Source organism: Canis aureus, chromosome 10, assembly GCF_053574225.1.
Source record: "Canis aureus isolate CA01 chromosome 10, VMU_Caureus_v.1.0, whole genome shotgun sequence".
Taxonomy (NCBI): domain Eukaryota; kingdom Metazoa; phylum Chordata; class Mammalia; order Carnivora; family Canidae; genus Canis; species Canis aureus.
The window spans coordinates 6,125,807-6,147,334 of NC_135620.1; the positions used below are offsets into that span (position 1 = coordinate 6,125,807).

Consider the following 21,528-nt stretch of genomic DNA (forward strand, 5'->3'; position numbering starts at 1 on the left):
CATTTAAACCCTGATATTTGAGTTTTCTGTTACATGCAACTAAACCTAGTCCCTCCTGATAGAGCCACATGATAGCTATTTGACCTTTGGCAATTCATTTAACTTCTCTGTATCTCAGTTTACTCCTCTGTACAAATGGGCATGTTATAATAGCACTGGCTTACTGAGTCATCAGGATTAAATGAATTCACACCTGTAAAGAGTTTAGAAGTGTAAGCAGCACAGAAAGAGGGCTCAAAGGATCTTGTTATTATTATTCATTTGCACCAGGATAATGCCTGGAGTATAAATGTGAAAGGAAAGGGTGAATGAAAAGGAGAAATCAGCTGTGTTTGTTTCCTGTCATATTCTTCAGAGGCAGAGACCTGGGCAAAGAGCTTAACAGAACACTGATAATACTTCTCAATCAAAAGGACTTCATGGCCTAAAATGTGTAAGGAACCACAAAAGATCCCAAAAGGCCAGAGCAATCTTGAAGAAGAACAAAGCTGAAGGCATCACAATGCCAGATTTCAAATTACACTGCAAAGCTATAGTCATCAAAACAGTATGGTACTGGCACAAAAATGGACACACAGATCAACGGGACAGATTAGAGAGCCCAGAAATAAACCCACAACTTTAGGGTAAATCGATCTATGACAAAGGAAACAAGAATGTACAATGGGAAAAAGACAGTGTCTTCAATAAATGGTGTTGGGAAAACTGGACAGCTACATATAAAAGAATGAAACTGGACTGCTTTCTTATACCACACACAAAAATAAACTCAAAATGGATTAAAGACCTAAATGTGAGATTAGAAACCATAGGAATTCTAGAAGAGAGGACAGGCAGTAATGTCTCTGACATTGGTGGTAGCAACATTTTTCTAGATATGTCTCCTGAGGCAAGGGAAACTAAATAAATAAATTGCTGAAGGGTGCCTGGCTGGCCACTCAGTAGAGCCAACTCCATCTCAGGGTTGTAAATCTGACCTTCATGTTGGGTGTAGAGATTACTTAAAAATAATAAAATCTTAAAAAAAAAAAAAAGCCTTCTGGAACTACATCAAAATAAAAAGCTTTTGCACAGCAAAATAAATAATCAACCAGAAAAAAAAGACAACCTACTGAATGAGAGATGACATTTGCAAATGATACACCTGATAAGGGGTTAGTATCCAAAGTATTTTAAAAATTTACACCACTCAACACCAAAACCACAAATAATCCAATTATAAAATGAGAAGACATGAACAGACATTTCTCCAAAGAAGATATCCAGATGGCCAACAGACACATGAAAAGAACTCAAAAGCAATTACCATTAGGGAAATGCAAATCAAAACCACAATGAGCTATCACCTCACACCTGTCAGAATGGCTAAAATCAAAAACACAAGAAACAAGTGTTGACAAGAGCATGGAGAAAAGGGAACCCTCCTATGCTGTTGGTGGGAATGCAAACTGGTGCAGCCACTCCGGAGAACAGTATGGAGAATCCTCAAAAAATTGAAAATAGAATTATCATATGATCGAGACTCCTCAGTAGCTCAACAGTTGAGCATCTGCCTTCAGCTCAGGGCGTGATCCTGAGGTCTGGGATTGAGTCCTACATCAGGCTCCTTGCAGGGAACCTGCTTCTCCCTCTGTGTGTGTCTCTGCCCCACCCCACCCCCGTCTCTCATGAATAAATACATAAAATATTTAAAAAACTATCATATGATCCAGTAATTCCACTACTGAGTTTACCCAAATAATAAGAAAACACTAAATCTAAAGGATATATGTACCCCTCTGTTTATTGCAGCATCATTTACAATAACCAAAATATGGAAGCAGCCCAAGTGTCCATTGATACAAGAATGGATAGAGAAGAGGTGGTACACACACACACACACACACACACACACACACACACACACAAATAGAATAGTACTCATCCATAAAAAGAATGAAATCTTGCCATTTGCAACAACATGGATGAATCTAGGGAGTATAATGCTGAGTGAAATGTCAGAGAAAGACATCATATGATTTCACTCATATGTGGAATTTAAGAAACAAAACAAATGAAACAGCAAAAAAGAGACAAAAAGCAGACTCTTAACTCTAGAGAACAAACTCATGGTCACCAGAAGGGAGGTGATGGGAGGACGGGGTAAACAAGTGATGGGTTAAGAGTATACTTACTGTGATGAGCACTGAGTCATGTGAACTGTCAAATCACTATACTGTACACCTGAAATTGTGTAACACTGTTAATTAACAATGTGAACTAATTTATAATGTTAATTACACTGGAATTTTAAATGGTGACTTAAGAAAGTATATACTAAAAATAAATAAGTAAATAAAAGCACTTTACAGATTATACTGAGTGCTTTCAGATACTACAGTTCCTCAGATGAAGTGGCCGTTGGAGCTGTTTGTGTTGGCAGGTCATTACATTAGCTTGCTGGCTCAGTGGCTGACACACATGTTCACTGTTCAGAGAGGGCCTGTTGGCTTGATTCCAACACACAGTATACACAGTATACAGTATACCGTGCAGCATATACGTAGCTCTGGTTAACTGCCCTCTGAACCTAATTCCAAGTTTAAATCATGTGGGAGGGGACATGAGGAAATGTAACTTAGCCATGCTCTAGAGAAACCCTAACTCTCTGTCTTCCCTACCTGCCAGTGGGTGCACAGGTGGGTTGTAAAGAGAAACCCCCCTCCCTTTCTTTTAAGAGAGTTGCTTCTGGAATCTTTTTCAGAAATCTGAATTTTTTTTTCAGCTAGTTTATTTAGAAGCCTTCTGAGCCTTAGGGCTTGAACTTTAGGATGATTGCCAGATTATTTCCACTCCCATCTTAAAGTAATAATAATGATAATAGTTAACATGTAGTGAACACTCACTGTGGGTCATGCACTATTTTAAGTAATTACTCATGAGGAGAACAAAGGCCAAAGACATGCAGATAAAATTAAGTTTCCTTACAACTTGTAGCCCATCGACAAGTATTTGAGATAGGCAGGATATGACGTTTCTCCAGTAGTTCACAACTGCCTTCATGTTAATGCTCTGCTAGAGGCAAAAAGCAACCTTAGCTCAACAATAGCTAGACCTCAAGGTTCCTGCATATGTTTTCGTTAACGTATGAAAATTTCTTTGGAAACTTCCTTTATCTTTATCCCCAACCCCCCAAATTTAAAAGTATATAATCAAGGGCACCCGGGTGGCTCAGTGGTTGAGTGTCTGCCTTTGGCTCAGGTTGTGATCCTGGAGTCCTGGGATCGAGTCCCATGTTAGGCTCCTCATGAGGAGCCTGCTGCTCCCTCTGCCTATGTCTCTGCCTCTGTGTGTGTCTCTCTCATGGATAAATAAATAAAATCTTTATTTTTCCTTCAAAGCAAGTCTCTTTATAAAACCAGAGCAGCTCTTTCTGGCCACAGGTCCTGTCCCTGTGCTTTAATAAAACCATCTTTTTGCACCAAAAAGTCTCATGAATTCTTTCTTGACCCTCTGCTGCTGGCCCCCACATCCAGTCAATGATATCATCCGGTTTGGTCTCCACAGAATTCTAAAAGCCACGTCCCATGATATCCAACCTCCAGAGTCATGAAGCCGAAATCCACCAACAGTGGAACGGCTCAGCCCAAAGTCACCGGAAGAGGCAGCAGCAGAGTCAAGAGACATTCTGGGCCCTTGGTCACCGTCCAGGATCTGTCATATTCCTAACCTCTCCACTTTCTGCCTTTCCTCCTCAGGCCTCAGGCACTCACAAGGAAGTGAGTCTGTTTCTTGGGCCAGGCGTGGCCATATTTTTTATGACTTGTTGTTCTGCATTCCAGTCTTTTATTACTCACAGAAGATTATAAAAGCCCTTGGGCAGTGTCTTCTATTAGCCTGTCAACCACCAGGACAAGTCTGTTGTTCCTGCCAGAGGGTTGTGGCCTTTGGATGGTCCTGCAGCTAGGCAGGCTCACTGTCAAAAGCCCACGAGGGCCTCTGGTCTGTGGTTCTGAGGTCACACTGCTCCACAGAAATTTTTTTTCTGAGGGGCCATTCCTGCTAGTGATATCCAATGGGGTAAGAATGACTCCCAGTAAGAATACTACTATTCTAGTATTCTAAAATACTAGAATAAAACCTCATTTCCTTGGTCCTAACTGGCACTATCAATGTAATAACAGCTTTCCGGGGTATGTGTGGGGGAGAGGTGGAGAGAAAAATGAGGGTGGGGAAGGACACAGGATTTTATTTTTTTAAGATTTTATTTATTTATTCATGGAGACACAGAGAAAGAGAGTCAGAGACATAGGCAGAAGGAGAAGCAGGCTCCCTGCAGGAAGCCTGATGTGGGACTCCATCCTGAGACTCCAGGATCATGACCTGAATCAAAGGCAGATGCTCAACCACTGAGCCACTCAGGTGCTCTGGACACAGGACTTTTTTTTTTTTTTTTTTTTTTGACACAGGACTTTTAAAAAGGTAATCTTTCTCCCCAAACCCACAATCCATCTAATATGGAGAAAAGCATTAGGCACATGCCACTTGAGGGACATTCTACAAAATACCTGACCAGTGTTCCTTAAAACTATCAAAGTCATCAAGAACAAGGAAAGTCTGGAAACTCGAGACAGGATAACTAAGTGTAATATGCTGTCCTGCGTGGGATCCTGGAATAAAAAAAGGACACCAGGTAAAACCTAAGGAAATCTGAATATAGTTAATAATAATGCATTGATATTGGTTAATTAATTGTTGCAAATGTACCACATGAATGTCAGATATTAATAAAAGAAAAACTGGGTCTCCTGGCTGGTTCAGTTGGTAGACTATGCGATTCTTCATCTTGGGACACCTGGGTGGCTCAGCAGTTGAGCATCTGCATTTGGCTCAGGGTGTGATCCCAGGGTCCCAGGATCGAGTCCCACATCAGGCTCCCTGCATGGAGCCTGCTTCTCCCTCTGCCTGTGTCTCTGCCTCTCTCTCTCTCTCTCTCTCTCTGTCTCTCATGAATAAATAAATTAAAATAGTTTTAAAAAATAAGGAAATTCATAAAAAAAAAAGTAGGGGAAACTCCATTTCGCGGTTGTGAGTTCAAGTCCTATGGCAGGTGTAGAGATGACTTAAAAAATAAATTCTTGAAAAAATAAGGGAAATGATGCAGAGTATTTGGGAACTTGGAACTATCTTTGCAATTTTTCTATAAATCTAGAATTTCTACAATAAAAAATGTATTGGAAAAAATGAAAGTCTTATCTGAGATTTTTGGGAATGGCTGACTGTGTTGTTTGTCTTATCATAAAAACTCTGAACCAAAAACACCCTCTCAACTCTAAAGAGCTTTGGGCACTTTCCAGAAAAGGACTGGCCAGTTTTTATTGTTTCTGCTGGTCCAGGTGGCACATTTTATGATTCCTGTGTTGTACAGTAATGAGATCTGACACAGGGAAGGGCATGCTAGAAGTTACTAGAATAAAGGCAGAACTGGGTGGGGAGTCCTGTTTGCCTTTCCCAGTATCACTTGTAGGCTTTGTGTGTGTGTGTAGGGGGGACTAGCTGGGATGAATTCAATTCTATTCAGTTCAACAAACGTTTACTAGCACTTCTTCTGTTGTGGAAGCACCTGGAAATCTGAAATCAGGTACGGTTCAGTTGCCTGCTCAAGGGCCTTGTGCTACGATTGGGAAGCAAAAAAATATTGTAAAGAAGAGGGGAAGTGTCTTGGTGGCCTGGAGGGAGCCAGGAGAGAAGGCCTAGGGGAAACACGTCAGCCTGAAGTGCAGGTGGACCCCGTCAGAGAAAAAGGTGGTTGTTGATTCTGCGGGGGCTCTGCTGCGTCTGACTTTTTATAGAGCTTCACCTGGTGGTGGGCTGGGCCGGGCTCTAAGGCTCATGCTCTGACAAGGCGTAGGTCTGACCCTCAGTGGCCCAGTTCCTGTGAGAGCCTGGAAGGGCTTTAGTGCAGGAACTAAGAGCAAAAACAAGGTCCACGTAACCCCCCTTACTCCTGGGTCTCTGAGAAAAGAGAAGGGAGATTTTTGCAGGAGTTTCCTGTCTGTAAAACATGTTGGCACTCCTAGGACAGAGGGACAGCTCTTTGTTTTCTGTGGAGGATTTAGGGACAGATTAGCCTGGCGGGACGAGGGAGATGAATGCAATTTTCTTCTGCCGTCTGATAGTGAAGCATGGCCATATCTCCTCTAGGCTGGGAACCAGGTCTGGGAGACACTCCTGGTGCAGGGCCTCCCTGCTTCCCTGTGGGAGAATAAAGGAGCCTCTGGGCCTCAGGTCAAAGCTCTGTACAAGCCCACTGTACAAATGTGAGAGATTTTCTTTCTTTTTCATAGTAAGTCTCTGCATTAAAAGAAGCAATTTCCCAAACTGTGCCAAGTTTTATCCTATATATTTTGAAATTACTTCCTACTTTTCCATGTTTTCTGAGGCCTGGTGGGCAGATACCTGTGGGGTCCTCTTGTCTCTCTGCTTGGAGCCTTTGCTTCTTGGAGCCTTTGTGATAACCATCCGGTCCCCTTCTCACATCCCAAAGTTCTCCCTCTCAAAGATGTATGTATGCTTGCATCATCTCCTGACAGAGCTAACACTCTTCCCTTCCTAAACTTGGGTGAGGAATGAAACTCTACCTGCTTGGCTTTTTTCAGCACATGGTATAGTCTCCCAGGCTATAATTCTTTGGTAAATTATGCCAATAATTGCCCAGATTTGGGGGGATTGGTCTTTTGTAACATCTTCCTTTTATGGATTTCCCAAACATGATGAAATGGCCCTGGTATCTGGATGAAGATTTATTTTTATTTTTTATTTTTATTTTTAAAATTTATTTATTCATGAGAGACACAGAGAGAGGCAGAGACATAAGCGGAGAGAAAAGCAGGCTCCCTGTGGGGAGCCTGATGCAGGACTCAATCCCAGGACCCCAGGATTATGACCTGAGCAGAAGGCAGATGCTCAACTACTGAGCCACCCACACATCCCAGATGAAGATTTAGAAAGTGGTATGCGGAGATAAATTTACAATTATTGAGAAAGAAAAAGGATGTAATATGGAAACATGATTTGTTTTTGAAAATGTGATCCTTAAAGTGGATATAGATAGGCTAGTATAAGGATTTCTTAGTATCTTTAAGGAAAGAAAGCCAGAAATCAATATTTAGGCCTATCTTTTAAAAATGCAAGCACTGAACAGTGATTTAGTGATAGTGGTCTTATCAGAGGATGTTTTTCTTCTATAACTTACTTAGATGTGACTTAACTTCTCTTTGCAATAACTTTATTACAGTTAAAATATCTTGAAAAGATAGGCTATGATTTTACATTTGGCTTGAGGGATAAGAAATGGGTTTACATGTTATTTTTGCATTTTGTGAAACTGGCTACAAATCAGAGGAATACAAACAGAATTATTTTTAACTGATTTGTTCAAATCATACACGCTATTGCTTTTAGAGAAAATGGTTTCTGGAAGAAATGGCCAGCAAGATTCCCTGATTGATGGATCCAATAAGCTGACTTTCGTACCTACCATGTGCTGTGTTACCTCCTAGAAATTCAAAGATGAGTAAATCCGAGCTGCTGACACCAAGCGCTCATAGCTTGGCTTGAGAAGATAGTAAACAGAACATTATTGTCCGGTATGATGTGTTCTGTAATAGTCACATAGTCAGAGCATGGGAACAGCAGATGGAAGTAAGACTTTATAAAGGGGCCAGGGTCTTGCTCTGCCTAATTCAGCTGGGACTGGTGATACTTGACTTTTAAATTGACAGCTGAAGCATAAGCAAGAGTTCAGAAGGGCAGGTAAAGCACATCCTAGGGAGAGAATCAGCCGTGCAAAGAATAGAGAATGCAGAGTGCATTCAGGCATTATAGACACTTCACTGTGATTGGGATAAAGAGAAGAGGAATGATCAAAGATGAGGCTGGGAAGGTCTGCAGGGCCCAGCTCTCTCTTTTTATTTTTTTTTAAAGATTTTATTTATTTATTCATGAGAGACAGAGAAGGAGGCAGAGGCAGAGGGAGAAGCAGACTCCCCGTGGAGCAGGGAGCCCAATGTGGGGCTCGATTCCAGGACCCTGGGATCATGACCTGAGCCGAAAGCAGATGTTTAACCGCTGAGCCACCCAGGTAGCCCCCTCATTTCTCTTTATGTAAGGCCTTATACAGCACACAAAGGAGGCAGACACTAGACATTACCCTGCAGACTAATACTTCTCAAACTTCAATGTCCACCAGATACCCATGGGGAGCTCCCTTAAAATGATACTTGAGGGCACCTGGGTGGCTCAGTTAAGCATCTGCCTTTGGCTAAGGTCATGATCCCTGAGTTCCAGGATCAAGTCCCACAACAGGCTCCCTGCTCAGCAAGAGTCTGCTTCTCCCTCTGCCCCTTACCCTGCTTGGGCGCTCTCTCTCTCTCTCTCTCTCACTCTCACTCTCACTCTCTGTGTCTCCCAAATAAATAAATAAAATCTTAAAAAAAAAACTCTGCAAAAATAAAATGATACTTGAAGAAATAAATGAAAATACAATGACATTTGATGGGGGCGCTTGGGTGGCTCAGTCTGTTAGGCTGCTGATCTTGATTTTGACTCAGGTCATGATCTCAGGGTCCTAGGATCCAGCCCCAGACTGGGCTTGGTGTCAGGCTCTGTGCTCAGTGTGGAATCTGCTTCAGGATTCTCTCTCTCCCTCTGCCTCTCCCCCGCTTGCTCTTTCTCTAAAATGAATTAAAAAAAAAAAAAAAAAAAGACACTTGATAGGTCTGAGTGTCACCACTTCTAATGAGCCCCAGGTGTTTTGTGGCTGCAATCAAGTGACCTTCTGGCCTCACTAAGGGAGCAAATCATTACAGATTCCAGCACCAGGAATGGATTTCTTGTGTGCTCAGCTCTGATGTCTTCTGCCCTTTGGAAGGAGGGGTGTACAGTGGGACCTGGGTCACCAGAGCCTCCAGGCTGGTGAGTGGTACCCACAGGCTGCATCCTGGGTTTATGGCAGGTGTGCTACGAGTAATATTTTCTATGCATTCTGTGATGGAAAGAAAAGCAGGGGGATGCCTGGGTGGCTCAGTGGTTCAGCGTTTGCCTTGGGCTAGGGTCATGATCCTTGCCTGGGATTGAGTCCCACACTGGGCTCCCCATAGGGAGCCTGCTTCTCCTTCTGCCTGGGCCTCTGCCTCTCTGTGTCTCTCATGAATAAATAAATAAAATCTTTTAAAAAGGAGGGGAGAGGAAGCAATGCCAGTTCAAATAAGCAGGTGTGCGCTAACAAACCACAACCTGGCTTTGTATTAGGAACCCACAGTGTTGCAACAGCTCCTGTGGCCCAGAGCCTCCTTTCCTCAAGCATTCAGTGTTTCGAGACTGAAATCTCAACTCCTAATGTACTCTGCCAGTGGGAGTGAGTTGTACTCTGCCAGTGAACTGCTGAGTTCATCCCAGCCTGTGATGGTTTCTGTTGCAGTCTCTCTGTCCCACTCAAAGTGGCAAGACTCTATTATGTGATGGCAGCCAAGGAATGGTGGGCTGAAAACACCAAATCTCCTTCTGGGACCTGACAGTTTGTACTGGTTCATTATTATACGTACAGCTCTCTAAGTTATTTTAAGTCATTTCTTAGTCCATCCTCAAAACAGAAACAAGATGATTAAGTTGGCCATTTCTCCTAATGACAGTAATAGACATCCATCCTGCACAGAAAAATACCAGCCAATGTCAAATGAATGCCAATTTGGATTTCTGCTGAGTCCATTGGTCTTTGGGTCACTGTTGTAAGCAGTGTGTGAGTATAAACATATTTGGTTATATTTGCTGTTCCATTTCTAGAAAAGAAATGGGAAGGAGGCCTTATGTTTTTAAGATTTTACTTATTTATTTGAGAGAGAGCAGGTGGAGAGGGAGAGAGAGAATCTCATTCAGGCTCCTCGCTAAATACGGAGCCTGACCTGGGGCTCCATCTCATGACCCTGACATCATGACCTGAGCCGAAATCCAGAGTTGGACATTTAACCGAGTCACCCAGATGCCTTCCCTTCCTCCTTTTTAAGATTTTATTTTTAAGTAATCTCTACACTCATAGTGGGGCTCTAACTCACAACCCTGAGATTAAGGGGTTGCATGCTCCACCCACTGAACTAGCCAGGCACCCCAGGAGGCCTTCTTGTCTACAGTGACTTTTGTCTTGCTTACAACTTTTCTGATATGATTGCTTACCTTTCCTAAACAACATAGAAAAGACAAGAGTCATGTCAATGGTTGAGAAGCATGATGATATCTGCTGTACCCCCTCGTTGTGCTGGTTTGGAGAGAACACTCACTTTCCTCCTGATGCATCTAATCTCAAGACTCTTCTCATTCTATGGGTTCCAAGGGAAAAGATGAAAGTCCTTATATCTCCTGTGTTTGAACATGCTGCTGTGTTATCCAGAGTCTGTTATGAGGAAATAAACCTCTGAAATTACAAGTTTCTCATATGTCAGAATCGTTTTTAATTGCATCCCCAGCTGACACTTTTGCCCTCTCTTCAGATAACAGCAAAACATAAACGAAAGGAGATGTAATATTACAAAATAAAAAGGAACTGGAGGAAAAAATTTGTTTTTAACCCAAGCAAGCATCTTCACTGATGCCCCTCCCACTACCCCCTCTCTGCTCCCAAATACACCATTGTAGATCTGTGGGGAAAACACAGCCCAGATATACACCATCCATACACATTTAGTGGATAGCCTGCGTTATGTTATTATATATTTTTAAGCAGGGGAGAGGCATTATTGTATCCTTTATAAATACTACAATTAGACATTCAGCAGCTATAACCCACTTTGTAATCTACAAATTAAATAAAATCTAAACTAGAGTGAGCCTAATGAACTCTAGACACAACAGTAATATTAGTATGCTCCCATTGTAGAAACAGGAGCCGAAATAATTTGGTGTGGAGCTGTGTGTGTTGTTGCCTGTCTTCTCACCTCCTGGCAGGTAGTACACTTAAGTGCTATGCTTCCCAAAACACCTTTGTCAATTTACTCATTAAATAGATGTGACATTTAGACATTTTTCCTACTCTTGCTGGTTTCACCTATGAGGTATGTATAGATAAAATATGCTTTTTTTCAAAAAAATTTTATTTATTTGAGAGAGAGAGAAAGCGAGAGACAGAACATGAGTGTAGGGGGCAGGGCAGAGAGATGGGGAGAAGCAGGTTCCCCACTGAGCAGGTATCTGATGCAGGACTCGATCCCAGGACCCTGGGATCATGACCGGAGTCCAAGGCAGATGCTTAACCAACAGAGCCACCCAGACGCCCCTATCAATGACAAATAACATACAGCCAACCCCAACTTTTATTGAAGTTTTCAATAAAGATATCTTCCTTTTCCAGTGTTGGGCATAGTGTAGACCAGCAAGGCCTGAAGTGGAAAAATAAAAGTTTCTCTGCTTCTGATTCTTTTTTAAAAGTAATCTCTAGGTTTCCTATTATCTATGCCCCTTCAAGGAAAGGGATCCTATTGTTAGAACCTTAAAAGTATCCTAATGACATTGCTCCCAAGCACTATTTTAAGAATGCATTAAGGCCATTCACTCTCCCTGTAGAAGGGACCTTTTGAGTTATTTTTTTTTTATTTTTATTTATTTATGATAGTCACAGAGAGAGAGAGAGAGAGGCAGAGACACAAGCAGAGGGAGAAGCAGGCTCCATGCACCGGGAGCCCGATGTGGGATTTGATCCCAGGTCTCCAGGATCGCGCCCTGGGCCAAAGGCAGGCGCCAAACCGCTGCACCACCCAGGGATCCCCTCCTTTTGAGTTATTTAATATAGTGACTCCTAAACCTGGCTTCTCATCAAAATTGCCCACAGAGCTTTAAAAAAAAAAGAAGAAAAGAAAAGAAAAGAAAAGAAAAGAAAAGAAAAGAAAAGAAAAGAAAAAAGAAAAGAAAGGGGCACCTGGGTGATTCAGTGGTTGAGCATCTGCCTTTGGCTCCAGGCGTGATCCCAGGGTCCTGGGATCGAGTCCAGAATCAGGCTCCACACACAGAGCCTGTTTCTCATTCGTCTCTGCCTCAATCTGTGTCTCTCATGAATAAACAAAATCTTAAAAAAAAAAAAAAAAAAAAGGAAGAGAAAAATTCTTGTCTTTGCCATTGTTTTCTGAATAAAAAGCTTTGGAGGTGAACTCCACTAGTATTTTTAGTTTTAATTTTTTTAAAGAATTTTATTTTTACGTAATCTCCACACCCAGTGTGGGGCTTGAACTCACAACCTTAAGATCAAGAATAGCATGTTCCACCAACTGAGCCAGCCAGGCACCCCCCACTATAGTCTTTTTATTTTTTTAAGATTTATTTATTTTAGAGAGAGAGAGAGAGACAGCATACACAAGTATGTGGGCGAGGGGCTGAGGGAGAGAGAGAGAGAATCTTAAGTAGACTTGCCACTGAGCATGGAGCCTAGTGCATGGGTTGATCCCAGAGCCCAAGATCACAAAAACCAAGAATGAAACACCCAACTGAATGTGCCATCCAGGCATCTGCCCCACCCACCCCACCCCCACTATAGTCTTTTGAAAGCAAAGTTCTGGGGCTACCTGAGTGACTCAGCCAGTTAAGTGCCTGCCTTTAGCTCAGGTCATGATCTCAGGGTCCTGGAATAAGGCCGCACATATTCTCTCTCTCCCTATGACCCTCTCTCGGTCCTCTCCCTGCTCATGCTCTCTCTCTCAAATAAATCAGTCCTAAAAAAAGTTAGTTTGTACAGATTAGGACCCAAACTCCATGTGTTGCATTTGCTTATTCTGTCTCTTGCATTTCCTTTAATTTAGAGGAGTGTAGCTTATTCCTGATGCTCCATAATTTTTATGCTATTGACTGGTTGAAGAAACCAGGTTTGTCTTTCAGATGCCCTACCTTTTTTTTTTCTTCAAGATTTTATTTATTTATTCATCAGGGACACAGAGAGGCAGAGACACAGGAAGAGGGAGAAGCAGGCTCCATGCAGGGAGCCCGATGTGGGACTCGATCCCAGGACCCAGGATCACGGCCTGGGCCAAAGGCAGAGGCTCAACACTGAGCCACCCAGGTGTCCCAATGTCCTACCTTTTGGATGTGGCTGATTGCTTCTGTGTAGTACCATTTTACTTGTTAGATCTACCAGAATGATTAGATTCAGTCTCAACTTTTTTGGGCAGTGATCCTTTATAGATAATACTCTTTACTTTATACAGCATTATGTTGGGAGGCATGTGACATCTGCTTATTCTGTTGGAGGCTGAAGGACTCAGGTGATGACACCTTCCACTGTAAAGTTCTCCATCAACTTCTTTCCTAATAGTTTTGGTGTCCATTGTTGATTGTGGTCTAGACTTCATCAGTGTTTGCAAAACAGTTCTTTTTTTTTTTTTTTTTTTAATCCCCATCATTCTTCCTATATTTATGAGCTGAGCATTTTTCTGAAAAAGGGAACTTAACCTCACCAGTGGGGATAATCTGTTTACTCTGAAAATAGTTTGCTCAGAGCAGGGACTATAAATGCTTACTTTTTAGTGAAATAAATTAATAAAATAAGCGTGTTTGTTTTTGCATTAAATGCTGCCCTTTCCAAACTGAATGACACCTGCAAGGGGGTCTCACTGTGTGCTGCCCTGTGCTCCATACCTGCTTTCCAGCTGAGCCACCCCTTCTCCGGCACCAGAAAACTTACTGGGGCTACTGGGTCCAGCTTCATGCAGCTTCAATGTCCCCAAGTGCTGTATGTTTCTCACACAGAAATTCATGTATTAATTCCATTATCCAACAAGTGTTATTTGCCACATGCGCTTTGAGTTTGCAGCAGCCAATTACTGGTGGAGCCAGAGTGTGGCTAAGGGTATATGGTTAAGATTAACCTGAATCTTCACCTGCTCCCTCTAAAGCTACCTGACATAAATGCCTAATAAAAAAAAGAGTGCAAGTGATACGCAAATCTCCTTCATAGCAACCGGTCCAAGCCTCACTTGCTTACTGATGCCACCCCCACCTGGGGAGAAATTCTGGAGTTGCTACTGAGTCTACTAACCTCTTTCCATAGAAGAGCCCTTTATATATCTGAATGTGCAAATAGCCTTTTTTTTAACCCCCAAAACCTGATCTTCCCACCTCCGATCTTTCGAATATGTAGCAGCCTGAACAGACAGTGGTGTCCTGACAGTACAGAGCACATTGGTGTCACCCTCTCTTCATTCTAGCTACCCAAACCTGAGCAGCGGGGGAGCCAACTATGAAAAATTTTAATGCATTTGCCTGGGTATTTCCTGTTCCTCCAGAGGCACTCATTTGCCTCAAAAGGTTAGAACATTTCATCATTGAGACAGGAAGAAGGGGGCAGCTTTTGTTTTTATAGCAAAATGAGAATCATAAAGCCAGGCTTTTGTCACGAGGGAGAGGATTTTGTAGATTTCTTAGAAGTCCAATTAATACATCAGGTCAGTGGCAGAGAGAACCTGGGAAGTGAAGAAAGGCAGGTCGCCCCACAGATGAAGGGGAGTAGTTCGGTGTCCCCCAGCCCTGGGACAGCCTGGAAAGGAGGAAGAGGAGGAGAGGTGTGTGAAGATGCCTAGTAGCAAGGTCCAGACACGGGGGCTGGTGGTCTGCCAGGACCCCATTCCAACACTCCCTTTAAGATGGGGAATTGGAGAGGCCCCTTTCTAGACCATGTTCCAGGTACTGGAGATCCTGGTATTCCTGTCTGAACCCACTTCCTGACTCTGCATGGGCTTCTTCTCTGGGTCCTTTTTGGATTGTGTTTGTCAGGCTGCATACTCGAGGTCCAAGGTGTGATGGAAGGAAGCTTTTGTGGGAGGGTGCCGAGGTGGGGGAGAGGAGGGCTGGCCACAGGCTGGGAACCCTGAGGCCGCCAAAATTTCTAAACTTGAGACTGACCTTCCAGGCTTCTGTTCTGCTGATGTACTTGAAAGGGGTGATGTTGGTGAGGTAGGAGGGCTGGGGACATGTGAGTAAAGACTGCCTGGGGCATATCTTTATTGGAGAGGGTGCAGGTCCCTATAGCCCCTGTAAGAAGAGAAAGCTGGGACCCTCAGCTGGGTTATTTGGTAGAGCATGCAATTCTTGATCTCCAGATTGTGAGTTCAAGCCCCATGTTGGGCAGACTTTACTAAAAAAATAAATAAATAGGGACCTCTGGGTGGCTCAGTCGGTTAAGCATCTGCATTTGGCTCAGGTTATGATCCTGGAGTCCTAGAATTGAGCCCCCATCGGGCTCCCTGCTCAGTGGGGAGCCTGCTTCTCCCTCTGGCTCTGCTGCTCCCCCTGCTTGTTCGCATGCTTTAACAAATAAAATATTTTAAAAATGAAATGAAATAAAATAAAATAATAAAATAAAATAAGAGAAAGCCAATGCTTATTCTATGAATATCACCAATGACAGCAGGAAGCCAGGACTGGTCAACCAGCACACCAGGGAGAAAGCTTTGCACATGGTCCACTCTGTTCCAGGCCAGTAACCACCACTGTCAAATCACGGCCTTGGGTGGAAAATGAATTATGGATTTTTGTTCTTCATAGTTATTTATATGACCTGATATTTTTCCAAATCTGTCATTATGTGTACTCGTCAACCAGGAAGGATAGAACATCATCATCTTCTAGTTTGATTTGTAACTCTTAAATATTTGCACATGCAGTAATGGGGTGGCCTTGTGATCTTCTCCAAGCACAGCCTACAAGAGGCTGAGTCCTAGAGGAAACACACTTAGCTTAGCTCCACCTCCAGCACCAAAGTGGGAGGGGAGGGAGCTGGTTAATACGAGATGGAGGCAGAGCTTTGGGCATACAAATCTAGGACTGGCCTGAGAGCAAAGAGGCCCTGGTGCTGGGACAGTGCCATCAGAGGCAAATGGCAGTAACCCACCTTGAATGACCATACTACACCAGCAGACAATTCAGTGGGCACCAGTCGAGGGACCAGATCAAAGCAGCAACCTGCAACAGAGACTCTATCAGCCACCAGGAGGCACAACCATCCAGAAAGCAAAGAGCAGGAGAAGCAACCAATGATGTTGACAAAGACTTAAAATGTTAATTGACAGATTTAAATAGTTCCACTCCCGGACCTGCCCTACCCTGACAGATAAAGTTACTGGCAAACGGAGACTGGGTCCATTTGAGAAAATGAATATTTTCTTTGCATATCTGAGCATTAATTACATTTGCAATCCTACTACCACACATGAAGACAGCATCAACTTTTGGGGCTGGGGGTAAAGATCACATTGTTTTAACATACTTGGCTTACTGTTGACTAAAACCCCTATGTTTTTATTAGGGAAGAGCTGGTGACTCTTGATTTTGGGGTTGTAAGTTGGGGTCTCACGTTGGGATTACTTAAATAAAACTTAAGGAAAAAAAGGCCTATCTTCTTAAAATTTAAATTTGCAAATACTTAACAGGGATCTCCTTTGCTTCCCCTGCCCAAGCTGCTATTTTTTTCTTCATCAGTGACTAGTTCTCAAACTTTCCTTCATCAGTGCCACTTGAGTGGCACAGCAGAACCACTCAGAGGCTTTTTAAACACAGATGGCTGCTCTTCACCAGCCCCTCCTCCCCCTTTCTGATTCAGTAGGTCTAAAGTGGGACCAGAGGATTCACATTTCGAAAAGCTCCTAGATGATGCCAATGCTCCTGTCTCCAGACCACACAATTTGAAAATGATTGCTATTAAGCCTACGTTAATGGAGAGCCATTTTTCTGAGTTCATTCTTACAGACATGAAACAATTAGCATTGACTCATACAGCACAAATCAACCTTCCCCAAACTTGGCAGGGCCTGTTGTCTACCCATGTTGTTTATCAACAATGGAACACCATTTTTTTTGGCATGCAGGATGGGAAAATTTACGATTGAGAATATCCAGTATTGCAGAGAATATGAGGGAAGAGGTACTCCAATATCCTGTTGATGATGTTATGAATGGCTACCCCGTTTCTGGATCTAATTTAACAGCAACTACCAATACTTTTTAAGTACATATCTTTTAATACAGAATTTGCCTGCTAGAAACCCCATAAAAAATATGTACGATGTTCACAGCAACATTGGTAAGATGGAAATAATCAAATATCCCTTAATATGAAATATTAAAATCAGTAGCAAATATCATAAAAGGTATTACCTGAATGATTGTTCTCCTATGCGTGTTTCTATAATTTAATCACTGAATAATTTTCTACAGTACGTTCTGTAGCAGAGAAGATACTCTGTAGCAAAATATCGTGGATATTCTAGCGTGGAAATCAACTGCTGAAATTCAAATGCAAGATGAAAATCCATTAACATTTGAGTAAGCTACCTTTGTACTTTATCAGATTGATTCCTTTAATGATTTTCTTTCACTCCTTGGGAGACTTCATAAAGCCCTACCAAACTGCCTGGCTTGCACATCTAGGATTACATGAAAGGAAAAGTGGCTTGGAGTTCCTCCAGCGAATTTATGCCTCTCATGTTCCCATAGACACTTTAAAAAACTTTTTTGAAATACTTAAACTCACAGTAGGTTGTGAGCAGACTCTGAAGGGGCCCTGAGCACCCATCACACAGCTTCATCAACAGGTGAAGAATTGTGACGCCTCATCGGTCAGTTCAGTAAATACCACATACGCTTTTAAAGGCAGCACTTAATTTAGCCAAAGCCTTGAGAGCCTCAACGAAAAGTTATTAGAACTGAACATCTGGAAAAATGGGAAAGTGGGCAATAGGATGAATACCCTGGGGAAAGACTTGCCACAGTGTGGGAAAAATCCTCATCCTGGAGACTGCGTGCATTCTAGTTGCAGCATCACCACAAATTTTATGTTAGAGAACGCATCTGTCTTATATATCTCTATTTATATGTAGATATATGTTCTATAGATAGATATGTTATCTAAGAATATGGTACATATATGATCTTGCATGAATTCTTTTGTCCTTGGGTGAGGAATGGAACCATGGAGGTCTTTCCCAATGCCACAATTGTGAATTACAAGATGGTGTTTTATTATTGGAAGATTATTTTCTGATATTTAAAACCTCAAGTGTCAAGGTAGAAGCATGTATCAGTCTTTGAAAGCAATGTCTTTTATGGAAAAGCTACCAGAATTTAAAATGTGCACAATCTTCGCCCCAGCCATTTCACAGCCATAAATTTAGCTGAGTTACCCAAGTAGGCAATGATACATTTTCAAAGATCTTACACCAATATTTTTGTAATTGTGAGAAATAGATACTAATTATAGCTTTATACAATACTAACATAATACTGATATTACTAATATTACCCAGCTGTTGAAAACAAAGTATGGATTTTGAAAGATGTTCATAAAGATCACTGAACTTGGAAACAAGTTGCAAAACATAATGCAGTATCTCGTTTATATGCCTATCCACATGTATTTGTGGATGTATGTAGTGGTGGAATGACGAGGGCTTAAATATACAGATATACAAACATACGTGTGTATGGAGAGAGATGAAAGGATTGAGGATTTATCCAACAGTGGTGTTTATTAACTCCAGGAATTACAAGATAGGGGAGAGGTGGGGTATATCACTGTTTTTCGAATATTTTAAATTAAAAGAATAAAAAATATTCAGTGTAAAAAAAATAAAGGGTTCAAAGTGAAAGAAGCTATAAATTCTTTAACAATAAATATAGATATCGGAGTAATCAATGGTCATTCCCATATGATTTATTTTAAAAGTTCATCTTCTTGGGGCACCTGGCTAAAGCATGTGACTCTTGATCTTGGGGTTTTGAATTCGAACCCCACATTGAGGGTGGAGATTACTTAAAAATCTTAAAAAAAAAAAAAAAAGAAAAAAGTTAATCTCACTGATTTGAAATGCTACCTTTCTTATGTGGCTACCATTGAGTCTACTCCTGGAATTTTTCTGTCCTGCTGTATGGCCTATTCACGTGCCAATACCAAACTTTGAATTATGGAAGATTTAAGAGTGTGTTTTAATGTCTGGTAAGGTTAGGTTTTTTTGTTTGTTTGTTTTTTAGTTTCCATAGCTTTTCTTGTATATTCTCTCAAATAGAAGTAAACATGATCATCTGTATTGGGAGAAAAATATTTTCATGATGAGTCTTAAGAATATGATACATTAAAAAAAAAGAATATGATACATCTTTTCAATAGTTAAAGCCTACTTTTCTATCAAGAGTTTTATTTTTTAAAAGTCTTCCTGTTGGGGGCACCTGGCTGGCTCAGTTGGGAGAACTTGTGGACTCTTGATCTGGGGTTTGTGAGTTTGAGCCCCACGTTGGGCATAGAGATTGAAAAAATAAACTTTAAAAAAGGTTTACACATAAATTTCTTTTTCTAATAAAAAAGGGTCTTCTCTTCAAAAGCATCTTCTAACTAGCTTAAGTTTGTGTGTATATATATAAAGTCTTTTATTTTTTAGTAAACATTTTTATTGAACTATAATTATACATACAGAAAGATGCACAAATCATAAATGTACAGCTTGATAAGTAGTCATAAAATGAATGCACCTATGTAACCAGCACCTGATGATGAAACATTACCAGCACCATAGAAGCTGCCTCATACTCTTCCTCTTCCAGGTCTTTGTTGAGCTAAAGAAGCCAGATGAAAAATCACGTATACGAATCCACTTATATAAAGTTTAAAAACAGACAAAACTGACAATTTCATCATGACAATGCTTACCTTTGGGGGAGGGAGATAGTGAAAGGGGATGCTGATTCTTGACACCTATAGATAAGTTTTGCCTGTTTTGAACTTCATTTAAATGAAATCAGTTATATATATTCTGTCTGGGGAGTGCTACTTGTATGCATATGGTATTTCAATGTATACTTGTAATTGCTACTTTACTAAGTCATCTTACAGTTTTTCAACAAATTTCTTAAGGTTTTCTAGATACTAGATGCGTATCTGCAAATACTTCTTCCTTTCCACAAATTTCATATGGCTTTGTTTTGTCAAACTGCATTGGTTTTAGCCTTAACAATGTTAAGGGGAAGAGAGAGACAGGGGCACATCTTGTGTCTTGTTTCACTTTGTGGAAAGCCACTTTTGTATTGCTGGCTTTTGGGCAGAGGTACAGTGGTAATGAATGACTCATCAATTTCTGTTTATTGAATACATTCAGCATGAATTGAATGCTCAATTCTGTCAAATGCCTTTTCTGAAAAATGGAGAATGAATTTCTCCTTAGCTCTTAATATGATGGTACTAATAATTGCCTACTATTGAATTATCCTTGTAGTCCTATAAGAAATCCTACTTTGTCATGATTTATTAGTTTTTGAAAGTGCTGTTGGAATGTTTGCTAATACACAAGGTTTTTTGCATTGGTATTTGTGAGTGGTCTATAATTTTCTCTTTGGTACAATCTTTGTCAAGTTTTGGAAACAACGCTATTGTATTTGCTTTACAAAATCAATTTGCAAGTCTTAAAAACTTTTTTTTTTGGCACTTTGAGGTCAAGATTCTTTTCTTCTAGCTTCTAGAATTACATCAACAACATTGGGATCATTTAATCTTAAAAGTTTAGTAGAAATCCCTGGAAACCATCAATGCCTGACACTTTTTTGGTAAGGAGTCCTTTATTAGTTTCTTCAATGACAACTGGTTTTAAATTTGTGTCTAGGAGGGTAAATGCTGGCAATCTGCCTTTTCTTAAACAAGTTATTTTTCTAATTTATTATATCAAATTAGTCTTATAATTTTGAAAAATTTCATGTTTTGTGGTTATTTCTCCTGTTGTCATTTCAATCTGTGTATTTCTGCTTCCTCCCTTTTCTCTTGAATGAGTTAGCAGATTCACACCCTCTCTGCTTTTACAAATTCCTTGTTTTTTCTTCGTTCAGATTTTAAGACTTGTTTGTATAATTTTCAGCCTCTCCCATTTTTTAATGATATATTCTAAATACTGTAAATTACCTGTCATAACTCCTTTTTTAAAAAATTTGAAGTTTTCGTCAGTCTTGTGGTCATGTCTTTCTGGTGTGCTTTCACTGTCTTTGGGGATGTCGGCTTGCTTATTCTCTTATTTCTTCTAACTTTTGAATGAGATCTCATGGTCATCCTTCTCACAGTTTTGTGGAGTTTCCTGATTGAGAGTTTTCCTGTACTTCTTAGGAGAGGAGCGGCTCTAGGATGCCTTTTCTTAGTTCCACCGCCCTAAAGCTCCGTTTTCGTTTTGACAAAGAATTGACAGGACATTGCTACCCACCTTCCTTCCCAACGTTGACCTGGACTCTCTCTTCTCTTTGTGCTATTGTACCTGTCCTGTCAAGCTGAAATCCTAATTCTAGCTGTTTCTCCTCAGTGCTGCTAGGTTTCATCTCATTAGTTCTGAGACCTACACAGCACCAGGTCCAAACTGCTTTAGTACATTTGTCAGACTTCATTACACTGCTGAGACACCACCCTGGCTGAGAAGCAAGGGACTGTCAGAATACAGATGCTGAAACTATGCTGGCCAGTCATTTGTCCTTCCTTCCTTGTGTTTTTAAGTTCAC

At 41.2% G+C, this 21,528-nt stretch overlaps 1 protein-coding gene and 1 long non-coding RNA gene across 2 annotated transcripts in view; one reads left to right on the plus strand and one right to left on the minus strand.

Annotated features, from left to right (window-relative positions):
* Nucleotides 1-5,491: 5,491 nt before the first annotated feature.
* On the plus strand, nucleotides 5,492-20,361 carry LOC144321907 (uncharacterized). The gene is made up of 2 exons (XR_013387403.1): nucleotides 5,492-5,620; nucleotides 16,875-20,361. It is a non-coding gene; the product is annotated as an uncharacterized LOC144321907 (long non-coding RNA).
* Nucleotides 15,911-21,528, minus strand: part of PGGT1B (protein geranylgeranyltransferase type I subunit beta) — a 60,440-nt gene continuing 54,822 nt past the window's right edge. Inside the window, exons 9-10 of the transcript XR_013387402.1 lie at nucleotides 17,164-17,291; nucleotides 15,911-15,972 (exon numbers count right to left, since the gene is read on the minus strand). The gene's annotated coding sequence lies outside the window, so the exon portion shown is untranslated. The remainder of the gene's footprint in view (nucleotides 15,973-17,163; nucleotides 17,292-21,528) is intronic.